Genomic DNA, 6,111 nt, shown 5'->3' with positions numbered 1-6,111 from the left:
TATATTACTTTGTAAAGGTCTTGTAAAAAAATGATTAGATTTTTGTGACGATCCACAGTATGGTGTGAATCTGAGGAACATTTAAAGGAGAACGTCCCAGACCACATATTTTGAAAACGGATCAACTGATCTGAATGAAACATTCGGAAAGTTTAACCAAGTTACAAGGAAGAAATTATTACGTGCTGGCGACGAATCAGTCAAGGGTGTAAATTGGAGGGTCATTTCAATTTTTGAGGACCCAGACCTAAATATCTCTTTAAAAAAATCAATGGGTATAATTTAAACCTTGTATAACAATCTGTCGAGGTCGAGTAAAGAAATAATTAAATTTGTGACGATCCTGAGTAGGGTGTAGATCAGAGGACCATTGAAAGGAAAACGTCTCAGACCACATTTTTTCGAAAACGGGTGAACTGATCTGAATGAAACATTCGGAAAAAGTTTAACCAAGTTACAAGGAAGATAGCATTATGTGTTGGCGACGAATAAGTCAAGGGTGTAAACTGGAGGGTCATTTAAATTTTTGAGATCCCAGACGTAAATATCTATAAAACGTTTCCAATGGATGTAAATGAAACTTTCTATAATAGTTAGTAAAGGTCCAGTAAAGAAATGACTGAATTTTTGTGATGATCCGGCGTAGGATGTGAATATGAGGTCCATTTAAAAGAAAACGTCCCAGACCAGATATTTCAAAAACGGGTCAACTGATCCAAATGAAACTTTCGAGAAAATGATATTATTATGTGTAAGGGACGATCCAGGTTAGGGTGTAAATTGGGGGTAAGTTAAATTGCTTACGTCCCTGTTATAGATAGATAAAAATGACACTTTGCAGAATTTTTTCATGGTGAAATGAAGAAATGATACAACGTCGCAGTGAACTTGGTTTTTGTTTTTCTTTTTCACTTCATTTTTTCCCACTTCATTAAAATTATATTAGTTTTCTGTGGTTTTTTTTACTATATACCTTTTAACGACTTTTCTTTTTGTTGCAATTTCAACTTTATTTCTCATTAAAGCAATGTAGAAAAGCCATATGTTCTGTTGTTCAAACAGACATAGTATGTCTAGTAATTATTATTATTATTATTATTATTATTATTATTATTATTATTATTATTATTATTATTATTATTTAATTTATTATTTATTATTATCATTTATTATTATTATTATTATTATTATTATTATTATTATTATTATTATCAATACGGTATTAGACCTACTGTATTATTGTTTTCATATTTTTATTATCATTGATATTATTATTATTGTTATTATTATTTGATATTATTATTATTATTATTATTATTATTATTATTATTGATGCTGCTGTCATTGTGTTTTTGTTAAAATTTCGAAGATATTACAGATTACAGGACCCTGATAAATAACAATAGATATCAATATTCTTATATATTGCCTTATCAGTGTATTTTAACTGTCGTGGTTGCCATGAAAATACCACGCAGTCAAAGTACAATCAAACACACAGCAAAAGACTAAACAAAGACATAGGTTGGAATGTTTGAAGACCGCCATTGTGTTATCTACTTTACAACACGAACGCAGACGATGACCATAAATATACATTACTGTCTCATAGATACGTATTGATCGAGGCGGTCCGTAGTCCATACATGCATAAATTGAATATTATTGACAAAATCCTTGGAGGTATATTAGGCCTGAAAGCTATTCAATAACATATTTTGATTACGAACCGTTCATATTATACTAATATGCAATTGAGTGTCGTGTACCAAACACAAAACATTTTTTGCGAGCGTTGTGAATGTGGTGGTTGCTTTAATACAACGCTTGTCAGAAATTAGGCCCTATGTATTTTGGTTGCTTTCTTTGAACATGGAACTTTATTATTATAACGTAAAATGGTTTGCTGGGTATATATATTATGGCGTCCCGTTCATAATTTGTGTGAGAATATGTTTACAAGCAAATGCCCCTGCCAGGTCTCAATCCTGGAACCAACCTTCTGTCCACTTATGAAGACGCCTCCAACTGGACGACTAGTGGACAGATGGTTCCAGGTTCCACACCATGGGTCAACGTTTTTCAGGCTGGAAAATTCATCTTTAGCTTTTAACATACAGGAAACAATAGAATATTGAAGCTGCTTTTGCACAGTAATTCAGTTATCGAATCGAATTTGTACAGACAAAATTCAGATTATCTGTCACATAAGTCTAGTAAGTATTAATAATAAAGAAGAGAATTTTATTAAATTAGTGCAGGCAAACACTAGAGCACTACATTATACGCACATTTTTACACATCACAGACACAGTGTCTTGGAATTAGATCGCATTTCTAATAACACACCTCTAATGAAATACATTCTATTTGCACATGGCACAGACTGGCTGTATATATTTTGTATTCGTAGCACGAAATAATGATAAAAGCCTAATCCCTACTGACGTACGAATTCAAGGAATTCAAAAGTGTAATAAAAACAAGTAGTACGAGGGCGCTGTTTAAAAATCTTTTAAGAAAATTAGCAAATACGTCATAGTTGTCCGTAAAAAGAGCGCTACCAAATCTGTTCCCTGATCAAAACTGTAATGTATTTCCTTGACACTTGACCTTATATATTCTCTTTTGCTAATTCCTTAAATTCTGAACTAAATAAAAAAATACGACCAAAACAAAATGAAATTTATATTTAATAAATTATAGGCCTACTGTCCAATATAATTTACTTGACTTATTGTCCAATAAAATACATATTTTTTCAAACATTTAAACCAGATAGTTAGGGTGAAAACCCCAGTTTTTTGGCCCAAGTGGCAAAAAAATTATTTACAAAGGTTTTTTGAGTAGAAACTATCTAAGAGGGTTTCAAGAGCCACCAAAAAAAAAGTTGGCACAATTTTTCCCAAGGCAAAAAGAGTTATGACCTTTTATATAAAGGCCAATCTATTTTTAGTAACAAACACTAAAAACAGCAGGGGTAGTCGGTTCTATCCCACATATGACCCAAAAACAATTGGAAGAAAACTTTTTCTGATGTTTTCTGTTGCATAAGGTCTACAAAAGATGAATATGTAAATTTTAGCCAAAAATTGCACAAGCAGCAAATGATTTTTCCAAGATAGCCGCCAAAATCTTTAAAATAGCCATCAATTAAGTATTTTTTGTCTCGGAGTTTTTTTCTTAACTGAAACCAATTCAAAATTCATCTGATAATGCTTAAATAATAATTTTCAAACATTGAATAATTCCAAAAAGTCATCCAAAATGGCTGCTATATTCATTTTTCATATCCATAACCTACTAATTAGTAGTCCTATAGTGGTGATTGCAGTGTCTACATTTTCTGGGTCATAGTAGAGTCATTTTCATGAGATCCGTGACTAATTTTAGGATACCTTTTCTTCTCGATGGCTTTGGCAAGATGGACCAATTTAGATAAAATATAGCTCCTATATACCTCCCAGATATTGGGGGAAAGTCCCGTTTGGGGGCGTTTTTCAAAATGGCCGCCTGTTGATTTGGACGCTTGTATCTCGATAACCACTGGTCAGAGAGACTTGATTTTGGTCTCAAATTGTTCACAATATGTATGTTCCTATTTGTTTTTATCATAAAATGGCGGGAAATGCAAATTTTGAAAGTTTGACCTTTGAACTTATAATGTCATATCTCAATAACTGCTGGTCATAGAGACTCACAATTGATTGCAAATTGTTCAGGAGATTCATGTTTATATTCGTCCTAATGAAAAAAATATTCAAATAGTGACCGGAAACGGTACATTCTGATCTTTGACCTATTGTAGGGTCATCCATGTCAAATCAACCAGATTAAAAAGAAATTCCTGTATGACTGTCTCAGATTTTGATGTAACTCCATAAAAATGATCCACTGTATGAAAATGCTGAGGCTATCGGCACTGCCGCAGTGCGAAAAAAAGCTGCTGTTTTCTATCGGCACTGCCGCAGTGCCAAAAAGCTGCTGTTTTCTATCGACACTGCCACTCAAAAAGCTGCTGTTTAATTATCAAATGGATGTTTTTATCTATAGATTATGGTATCAATAATTGGTTAGGTCTAGCCTAGCCTATATCTAGGCCCATACATAAAACAAAAAATAAAACAACAAAAATTTAAAAATAAAATAGTAGTAATAATAAATAATAATAATATAATAATAACAGTGCTCGAAATGAATAAAAATTGTTTAATTAATGAGATGAATCAACTTGCGTCTATGCAAAACCTGTTTTTAAAAAATAAAGTTATCTATTTTATTCTGCTGTTTTAAAAAATAATCTTATAAATTATAAGTTTATTTTCTATGATAATTTTATCCATATAATTCATGTTTTCAATGTTAGTATGGTTGATAAATAATACATAAAATAATAATAATAATAATAATAATAATAATAATGAAGGTGCTCGAATAATGCTTTAATAAAGAATAAATAATACTTCAATAATACTTCAATAGGCCTATTTGCGATAGTGTGATTAATGAGATATTTGTTGATTAATTTATAGAAATATATAATAGGTATAGACCTATACCATTAATAATGATTCAGCATATTAAAACAACTTACGTCTATAGATGTAAACTGGTTTTTTTTTCAATAAAATGTTACCTATAGGTATTAACATGAGTAGGATCTTATCTTTAATAGGTATTAATCAAACCAATTCCTTGTGCCTCCATTGCTTGATATTGGCTTCAGTGGAATTTTATTATTACTATTATTATAGGAGTCTACATATGGGAGCTGGGTGCGACACGTTTGCTCAAGGATTGGGTGGTATTACCAAATCTCTATAAAACGAGTCCCTGCTTGAACAAACTACAAAAAAAAAATCTTAGCAATTTTAAAAGAGCCCATAACATTAATATTTCTCAGTCCTCTGGCCCAGTCTCTGCTGTGGAGTAGGTGCTCCGATTAGCAACATTCTGATAGTACAAGTACAAAGTTTTAGGAAATGCTATACAAAATGCTCATTATAACAGTGGGCCATATCCTCAGCAGAGTAAGTATTATTTAATCATAAATTGTATAGGGACACACAGTTGCGTATCTAGAAGTAACAGGGGGATGATGTGGGGGACGCAAAGGTGCCGTGGGGCTTTTTTTCTGTGGGCGTTAGGTTGCAAAATAAGATGATATTCAATGATTTTAACTACTGAGCTGACGTTTTGCTTCCAATGGGAAGGGGGCGTGAGAGATAATAATAATAATAATAATAATAATAATAATAATAATAATAATAATAATAATAATAATAATAATAATAATAATAATAATAATAATAATGAAGGTGCTCGAATAATGCTTTAATAAAGAATAAATAATACTTAAATAATACTTCAATAGGCCTATTTGGGATAGTGTGATTAATGAGATATTTGTTGATTAATTTATAGAAATATATAATTGGTATAGACCTATACCATTAATAATGATTCAGCATATTAAAACAACTTACGTCATGTAAAATCTGGGTTTTTTTCAATAAAATGTTACCTATTTTTAATTCTGTTTAAAAAAATAATCTTATAAAATACCGTACATTATAAGGTTTCATTGTAAATTATATGAGAATTTAATCCACATAACTTATGTTTTCAATTATTTAAGCATTTAAACAATTCAGTTGGCCTAACTCTGGATGTAAATGTAAAACAAAACAAAAACAAAAAACAAAATCATCGCCAAAGTGTTTTCATGTATGTAAATGCTAATACCACCGCGCGATTACCGCGTATTTTGTTAAGCAGAGCTCAGGATGGTAAATACGAACTGAGGAATCCGTCGAAATGTCTTATAAATAAACTGCAATTATGTAAATAACTTTCACAAGAACTTTACGAATATCTTAATTAATATAATCTTAATTAATATTTTAAATTAGTTAATTACTAATTAATTAAAAGATTGATATAAATATTGTGACAATTTATTTAATATGTTTTAAATAATAATTACAAGAATCCTGCAACGAATTTTTCAGGTCAGAAATTGGCATCAAAAAGTAATAATTTTTCAATCGCGATCTTCGTATTTGTCGGTTCATGGAAATAGCGACGATGGCATATAATAATTAGTTTATA

Source organism: Anneissia japonica, unplaced genomic scaffold, assembly GCF_011630105.1.
Source record: "Anneissia japonica isolate Jap-2015-1 unplaced genomic scaffold, ASM1163010v1 scaffold284860_len1800451_cov186, whole genome shotgun sequence".
NCBI lineage: Eukaryota > Metazoa > Echinodermata > Crinoidea > Comatulida > Comatulidae > Anneissia > Anneissia japonica.
The sequence above is the reverse complement of the archived record's forward strand: the minus strand, read 5'-3'. Positions refer to the sequence as shown.